This window comes from Paroedura picta, chromosome 2 (assembly GCF_049243985.1).
Source record: "Paroedura picta isolate Pp20150507F chromosome 2, Ppicta_v3.0, whole genome shotgun sequence".
Classification (NCBI taxonomy): Eukaryota; Metazoa; Chordata; class Lepidosauria; order Squamata; family Gekkonidae; genus Paroedura; species Paroedura picta.
The window spans coordinates 158,240,463-158,249,678 of record NC_135370.1 but is presented as its reverse complement, the minus strand read 5'-3'; the positions used below and the strand labels follow the sequence as shown (position 1 = coordinate 158,249,678).

Here is a 9,216-nt window from a genome sequence, read left to right as displayed (position 1 = left end):
TATCAGTTCAAACCTGCTGAAGATTCTCTGAAGCAATCTTGGACAAATTTACTTTGTCTCTAGGAATAACTGAAAAATTTAGTAGTCAAATTCATTCTTCAGCATTTAGTTTTTCATTTTAACTACCATATTTTCTAGTTATTATTATTATTATTTGATTTATTTCCCACCACTCCCTGGATAGACTCATGGCGGGTTAAAGCAGTCTTAAAATCCCAGTTAAAACCCCATTAAAAGACATTAAAAATTCCCAACATAGTGGCCACAATCCCATTCCAAGCCCACCTCCCAAGGCGATAGAGAAGGGGATAGGGGATGTATGCTTCGGACCCTCCAGGGGTTCTACCTTGCAACCCCAGCCTCAACCATCGACCTGGCGGAAGAGCTCCGTTTTACAGGCCCTGCGGAATGCTATCTCCCGCAGGGCCCGCAGCTCACCCGGGAGCTTATTCCACCCGGTGGGGGCCAGGACAGAAAAGGCCCAGGCCCTGGTTGAGGCTAGGCGTGCTTCTCTAGGGCTGGGAATGGCCAGTAGATTCCCCCCCCCCCGCAGAGCATAAGGCACTGCGGGGGACATAGGGCGATAGGCAGTCCCTCAAGTATGTGGGTCCCAACTCACGTAAAGCCTTAAAGGTTAGAACCAAAACCTTGAACTGGATCTGGGTAGCAATTGGCAACCAGTGCAGCTGCCTCAGCACAGCCTGGATGTGGGTCCTCCAAAGTGTGCCGGTGAGGACCCTAGCAGCTGCATTTTGCACTACCTGTACTTTCCGGATCAAGGCCAAGGGTAGGCCCGTGTAGAGCGAGTTGCAGAAATCTAGTCTAGAGGTGACCGTCGCATGGATCACTGTGGTTAAGTGGTCAGGGCACAGATAGGGCGCTAGTAGCCGGGCCTGGCGAAGATGGAAAAATGCCTGGCCCGCTACTTTCTTGACCTGCACCTCCATAGTCAGGGAGACGTCAATGGTCACACCCAAATTCCTGACCTGGGACGCGATGTTGAGTTGCGCCCCTGCCAGGGTGGGCAGACGCGCTTCCTGATCCTGCCCCCTACTCCCCAGCCACAGGACCTCCATCTTGGAGGGTTTGAGTTTCAGGCGACTCTGCTCGAACCATTCTGTCACTGCTTCCAAACATCTGGCGAATGGATGGGGGGGGGAATCTCGATGGCCGTCCATTAGGAGATAGAGCAGGGTGTCATCAGCGTACTGATGGCAGTTATTGCTACTACAAACCTAATCCTAAGCCCTTCACAGTTTTCCAGAATTTTATTAAAGCCATGACAAAAGTATTGGACTATATAACTAAATATGGGGTAAACCTCATTGTTATTACCATAATAACTAACTGTTGATTTGCCTTCTCCTCTATTCAAATGCAATGAAACAAATGTTTCAACAGATCTGTATTCCAATTTATTGGCATTTACTTGTATTTGTATGCTAATTTACTACCTTCACAGATCTTATCTGTCTCTAGACCAGGGATTCCCAACCAGGGGTCTGAGGACCCCCCAGGGGTCCGTGGGAGCTCTCAAAGGGGTCTGTGACCTTTCCCCTCCTGTCTTGACTTGGCTGCAAGCTAGGCAACTGGGCAGTGCCATTGCTTCCCCTCTCCCCCTCCTGAGTGTGAGCGCTCGTGAAGTTTCTGGGCCTGGGACGGGGCAGAGCCTCCTGTCTCTCCCCTCAGTTCTCCTCAAGCCTGCTTGTTAATGTGGGGTGGCATAGTGGGGAGCTTGGCCAGCTGACATCACTTCTGGGGCTCTTTGAAGCCTAAAAAATTATTTTGGGGGCTCCTCCTTGGTCAAAAGCTTGGAAAAGGCTGCTCTAGACTATGAAAGAAAAGCCCAAATCCTGTTTAGCAAAGTGTGATGGAGGCTTTGGTTTCGGGTCATAGAATCATAGAGTTGGAAGGGACCCCTAGGGTCATCTATTCCACCCCCCTGCACTATGCAGGAATGAGTATGAGAATGCTGAATGAGAGCCAGGATGAGAATGCTGTTAAGAAGACTTGCAGGCAGTCCTATCCTATGGGGAAGTGGGGTGTTGATTCAGGAGAAAAATGGAGGAGCCTCACCAAGCTCCCCGTTCAGGTTTCCTATCCTCTTATTCAGTTCTAAGCTCACACTGAAGACAATTATATGTGCACGTGTGAGAGAGTGAGTGAAATATACTGAATCCTTTATGTCTAGACGTTTAGGAACATGCAAGAGATCTCTGTTGGCAAAACATGACAAGGATGATTGAGATGAAGCGTGTTCATTTTCTGATTGTTAATGCATGCCATCTAAGCAAGTGAGAACAACTTCCAACTGGAGAAAGCATTCTTTTATGTACACAACAGCTTGAATAACTTGCAGAGTAATGCAGGGTTGCATTCTTCAGTGCCCAATGGGTTTAGATCTCTGTTTAAGGTGGCACTGGTTAATCTTTACTGTTCAGTTTTGCCTGTAGGTCTGGAAAGCCCTAACTATCCATGGTAATCATGGGATAATTCACTACGAAACATGCCCTTCCCTGGCATTGAGGAGTCCCCTCATTCCTCCCACCCTCCTGTAGCATCAGTGATAAAGGGATGTCCTCATTCCATGATGAACCCCAGTGTGCACTGATTTAGGTTTGGCTCATCAAATTATTTAAAGCACTAGGACTTAGAAAGTGGAAATTATAAACCACCTGGGTTGTTACCCCCCATGGTGGTGGTGGTGGTGGTGGTGGTAGACCAACAGCCTCTTTAGAAGTGGCCTGTTCTCCATCAAATAGATCAGTGGGTCAGTAAAAGAACACACTCACAAACTCATGAAGCTGCCTTATACTGATTCCAATCATTGTTCAGTGTTCTCAAGGTCAGTATTGTCTATTTGGACTGTCAGCAGCTCTCAACCCGCTACCTGATCTGTTATAAACAACCAGGAGATGCCATTGAAGGAGGATTAAAGCAAGGACTGGGCAAGGCTGGGGCCTCACTTTGAAGAATGTTCAAAGGGCCAGTGTTGCTCCTGCTGTGACATTGCCACATGGCAACCCCTTATAGAAATGGTCCGTTTCCCTCCTGGTTGATGCCATCCACTGAAGAAACAGACTGAAGAGTCTTCAGTTCTACTGATTCCATATTACCTAGCAACATGTATTCATCTCTTCCTCCTTCCCATTCCCACTTCCTCAGGCTATGTATAGATTATAGCTTCTCAGAGAGCTAATGTTGTACTGATGTCGTTGCCCGTGGCACATACCTATCGAATGCTCCGTACATGTTCATTTTGGGCGGTCTTTCACCATGATGACACTGGTTGGACAGGTTTTTATAGTGCTTCAGGCTATATCCCAGAGTGCTAGCATTTACCTCTAGAAGAATGCCCAGTAATTGCTCCAATAGATTCTGATGTATCTGATATGGGTGTACATTCTGATGTATCTGATATGGGTGACTGTCAGAGAGTGTTCTGTGCCCAGAGCATTTTTAGAAAGGGGTTTTAAAGGGTTTTTTATTTAAACTGCACAGCAATAGACCCCAAGCCCATTCCTCAGTCCATGAAATGATTGACATACTGGAGGACTGTGTTGTCAGGAAGTTGTCCTTTTGAAACAGTCCAGAAGTATAGGGGGTCCTGGGTTATCCTGTCTGCCATTGGCTTCTGATGGTCAAACAATTGTGATGGGCTTTTAATTATTGTTGAAGAAACCTTTATTGGTAAAACATAGATTACTTAAATCAGCTTGAGGGCATCAGAAATAAAAGAAACCATGGGCAACTTTGAAATATATTTTTTCCTGTTAAATGGGAGATTCTGTGTTTGTCTGAGACTCAATTTAAGGTGCCTAGACAGATACAGTGTTATGGAAATTAAGAGATAAATCTGTACAGAGTTGAGATTTGTGCATAAGGGTTTATCAGTGGAGGCAGAACAGGAGAATTCTCCCCCAAGGTGTTTATTCTATGTACAATTTAATATATTTATTATCAGTTATGACAATATTACAAGACAGTCCAATGCATGTCTACTCAGAAGGAAGTTCTGCTGTTCAGTGATACTTAGGGCCATGTCTGTGATGACAAATACTGGGAAAAGTACAGCCATAATTTAAAAAAATGGTTGACAGCTCTGCAAAAATACAATCTGGCTCATGCTAATCTCTCTCCATATATCACATGCACAAACTTGCTAAGGGCTTTGACAGTGTGAACCTACCTGTTAAGCAAAAGGCATACACTGGAAACCATTGAAGTATATTGAAACAGTATAATTGGTAAATCAACTAAGAAGTTTTAAAATTAAAATAAACAAAAAAGAAATCAGAAACTTCGGGTGCTCAATGGGAATGTGAACCTAAAAAACAGCAGTGGCAACATACATAGTATTTTTCAGATCTGGAATTTGAGAAGGGCTTATGTATCAATATTCAACAGTATTTGGGTCTTTCCACAGTGATTGGGGTTTTTTGTATTTTTTTTTTTTGGTGGGTGGGATTCCAGAATTATTTGGGTTCCATTATTAGCCACAAGGGACTTTTTTCAGGGGAAAGACTGAAATGGCTCTTTTTCAACCAAAGGACTCCAAAAATGCAGGAGATCTAGTGCTGTCTGTCCACTGACCCTCTAAGGTTGAAACAAATTGAACCAAAAAATTGAAGAAAAACAAGCCTGGGAGCCTTAAGATGCCAGACGCAGATTTTTAGATAAAAGTATTCTTGAGTATTTCTGGAACTTTGGGGGAACCTTATATCTGGTATTTCCAAGTATCCCAAATATCACCTGTATTTCCTTGAAAATACTGACACTGGAAATATCTGAATGCATGTGCCTACAATGAAGTAAATCCATGATTGTTACTTCCAGTGCACATAATAAGCAGGATTAACAATCATCTGTATTGCCTGTTCAGCCAATTTTAAGAACAGCATAAGGTTTTCTGATTGCTCATTGAATGTATATTGGGTTGCTCTCTTTGCTTGAGCTCTCTTCTTGATAAAACAAAATCAAAGTATAGTGGCACTTTTAAGACCAACAAAGATTTATTCAAGGTGTGAGCTTTCGAGAACAAGCACTCTTCTTGATGTTAGACCTTTTGGCGACCTTGATGAGACCTTTTGGCGAACGGCGGTATATAAATCCAATTATAAATAAATAAATAAATAGAGTACTTTACAAAAAAAACAAGAAATTTGGAGGAGCACATATAATTTCACTCATTTATTCTCATTTTAGTTGATCGTCAAAGCCATAATGAAATACTTTAAATCCTGATAAACTATGTGATATATTTTCATGCACAATTGTTGCATTGTGAAATCAACCTGGGTAAAAACCATCCCCATCATTTTTTGCTAAATTACCCTTAAAAGCTTTGAGGGGCTATGGATCAGCTCTGGGCTCAGGTTTGGCAATAAAATTCACTAGGTGATGTTCGGCGAGTCACTGCTTCAACATGCTCCCTCACAGGATTGTGCAGGTTAACATGATTATATTTGTATATTCTGTCCTGAGCTCCTTGGAGAACTTGTGAATAGAGGAGTGGAAAAGAGGTTTCAATGCCTTCTCTTGGTCTACAGACCAATATTCTGTTGAATATTGGAAGCTGCCTTGTACCTAGTCAGACATCCATTTAGTACATGAACACGTGAAGCCAGGCCATTGGTTTATCCGGGCTGGTATCATATACTTTGATGGGCATAAAGGTCTCGAGGAGGGGCCTTTTACATCACCGCGTACCAGATCCTTTTAACGGGAGATGCCAAGGACAGAACTGGGGACCTTCTGCATATCAAGCTGATTCTCTAGCACTGGGCCACAACTTCTCCCAGCCAAAGTCAAAAATAAAGATACAACAGAACCATGCATTTTCATTGCATGCTTATCCCTCCTCTCCATTCTTGCATCGCCCATCAATATATGCCTGAGCCATCCAGACACTGCTTCCAAACATCTGGCAAATGTTTCCAGGGGAGAGTCTGCCTGGTTGGCCATCAAGAGATAGAGCTGGGTGTCATCCACATATTGGTGACAATGCCATCATGGTGATCTCGTAGGCAGGAGATGCTTTTCAGCCAATTTTTTGTGCATCCTCTTTTGTCATGTTGTTGTAACCTGCACATTCTTCCCCCCCCCCTCCCACACGCACACATACCCAAAGTGAAGTTGTTTCTAGCATCTTCCAAAGTGAAGTTTTTGCAAGGGCAGATGGTACTTTTGCCTGTTGTGGCTTCAGCAAGCAGCTTGGGTTAATGTGTGGCGTGTAGTGTTTAAGCATTAGGTGTTTTCAGGTGGGGCGTATGCATATGTATGGAATACATCATTTGATAATTTTTTTTAAAAATGAAAGCTGCGAGAGACAAAAGAAGAATGAAGATGAATGTTAGTGTTCCCCTGGGGTTCATGGCTGAAGGAATTAACACAGCTTGGCACTCTAGCCTAGCTGTGTTTGTTTCCATGGCAACAGCGACGTACATGTTTCAGACTATCTACAGTGACACAGTTGCAGAAATAGTAGCTTGCAGGTTTTTGATATCGCATCAGTGGGCAAGCAGCACATACACTATCTTAAGTAAGTCTCCGAGAATTTTTACCAATCTAAAGCTCTCCATTCAAATGTCTTGATGTGATTAATTTTCTGTGTGTGTGCAAGCTCTTCTAAGGCACGAGGGGGCTCTCTGTCACCACCTTCCGCTTGGGGCCCTGGAATGTTCGGTCAAAGTTGGAAGTTGCAGGAGGCTGCTTTCCAGGCAGCCTTGCATTGATTTGGGTGAAATGATCAGATTGAATGGAAGGCGGCTGAATGGAGACGAGGGGGGACCGCTTTTGAATGAACTGTTTGACGAGGCATGTGGTCGTGGCAAGGATGCAGAGGGTGGGTCTCTTCCCCCTTTCTCTGACGGCAGAGTCGGAGACTGCAAATTTGCCTTAGCACGAGAGAGCCTTAAGAATTCACAGTTGCTGATGTTGGGATGTTTGAATTGTAAATGAGGAGGACCATTATCTGCTGACCACTGGGGTTAATTCGGAACTATCTGGAGTTACTCTGTCGGCTTGAAATGCTTTTAGAAATATCAAATCATTTAGGTAACCCTGATTTGTCTTTGTTACATTTTTTTTTAAAAAATGCATCTTAACTGATATTGTTGTTGCAAGAATGAAAATATACTAAGTTATAAATAAATTGTTCCCATGTTTAATGCATGCTCTAAGAAGCTCATTATATAGGGATCGGGGAAAGGAAATGCACAAATCTGTACGAGTTACAGTAAGTTTTAGGTTAACTGATTTTAGCTGTTGTTATGCAGTGCATGAAACTGGTTGTGTTCCACATACACGCATTCTTTTATGTCAGGAGAAACTGTACCTGTTGTTGCGAGAACCATGCTTTTCATTTGTCACTCTGATGCGGATTAAAAATTATCCTGGAGGACACGATCCTGTCTCAAACCATAGCCTTCCCTCTCTCACTGTTCCATTTATGGAATTCCTTCTGTGTAGCACCCTCTACCCCTGGACAAATCTTTGCCCGTTTTTGCTGCATATGTTATAGTCATGTTGTATTATGGAGTGAAATTTGGTGAATCTCAACCACATGGATGTTAATAGTTCTAGATATATATTGTGAATGTATAGGGAGAAGGGGGTGGAGTTGGGTTGCCAGATCCAGGTTGGGAAACTCTTAGAAATTTGGGAATGGAGCTTGGGAAAGACAGGGATCTTAGTGGTATACAATAACATAGAATCGATTCTCCAAAAGCATCAATTCTCTTCAGGGGAACTGATTTTCTGCAGTCTGGAGATAAGCTGTAATTCAAGGGGGTTCCCAGGTTCCACCTGGAGGCTGGCATCCCTATAATAATATCTAAATGCTCAAATATACACCTGTGAATGGTGACATTTTGACAGACTGCAACATACCTGTATGTGTTTTAAAGAGGATCCTTGTGATCTGAGGAATAATTTCTCCAAGATCATCAACAGGAGGCTAGCGTTTTCTGCTTTAGAATACAATAAACTGGGAGCCTGCCAGCAATTTCCATGCGGGATACTTGATTAAGGAAACCCCACTCCCAAATCTCAATAGTCTGAAGCTGCAAAACTAGAGTTAAATTAGTTGCTTCCTCTTCACATAGTCCTGTGTGTCAGAAGTCTAGTTCTAGAACTCCATTGCCCCAAATGACTGTCACCTGAGCAGAAAGCAACTTATCTAGCCAAACCTGAATGCTTCCAATTTTTTAGGGGGTATTTTACCACTTCCATGTTCATGAGAGAGTATAGTGGAGGAAAGGATAATTGAAGAAGAAGAAGAGTTGGTTCTTATATGCCGCTTTTCCCTACCCGAAGGAGGCTCAAAGCGGCTTACAGTTGCCTTCCCATTCCTCTCCCCACAACAGACACCCTGTGGGGTGGGTGAGGCTGAGAGAGCCCTGATATCACTGCTCAGTCAGAGCAGTTTTATCAGTGCCGGGGCGAGCCCAAGGTCACCCAGCTGGCTGCACGTGGGGGAGTGCAGAATTGAACCCGGCATGCCAGATTAGAAGTCCACACTCCTAACCACTACACCAAACTGGGCATATGTCCCCTGATCTAAGTCCACCCCTCCCTTTCTAGATCCTATAAGCTGTTAGGGCAGTGGGCCTCAGCTGTTCCAGGTCCTGCTGAGACCTGTTGAGGTGCAAACACCTCACAGGAAATTATGTGACATCAGAGTCACAGGAACAGGAGATGCAGAGGTACCATAAGACTGGGATTAAGGCTAGGACCTGTACATGGTATTCCAGATGGGGCTGCACCACAGATGAGAATGATGCTTGCTGGAGTAACAAGACAAAATACTGTAGGTCTCTGCAGACCAACAGTCTTCAATGTTTTCAGACCTCAGGTGTTTCTTTAACCTACCAGGCAGCAGGAAGGGCCTACTAACCTGCAAAGATTTGGGTGGCAGATCTCTAGTTCAATGCTGGCAGTTGGTAAATTTAGGAACTGACAGGTGCGTTGCAAAGGCTGACATTGCCATAGTCAGGTTTATTTTTTTTATTTATTTGGTTGTTTGTTTATTAGATTTTTACCCGAGACAAGCTGGCCTGAGATGGCTCACAACATAGTAACACCATAAAACCCCCCATAAAATACAATCTAAAACAGACAAGAACAGCAAAAAGAGCAGAGATGGCAACTACACGATCCCTCATTAGGCCCTAATTCCTCAATTCATCTGTTCCTGGCTATGTCAGTCAAGTGTAA

General features: G+C 43.7%; 1 protein-coding gene across 1 annotated transcript in view; it reads left to right on the top strand.

Moving 5' to 3' along the window:
- The first annotated feature begins 6,518 nt into the window (after window positions 1–6,518).
- Window positions 6,519–9,216, top strand: part of FOXN3 (forkhead box N3) — a 226,303-nt gene continuing 223,605 nt past the window's right edge. Inside the window, exon 1 of the mRNA XM_077323446.1 lies at window positions 6,519–6,541. The gene's annotated coding sequence lies outside the window, so the exon portion shown is untranslated. The remainder of the gene's footprint in view (window positions 6,542–9,216) is intronic.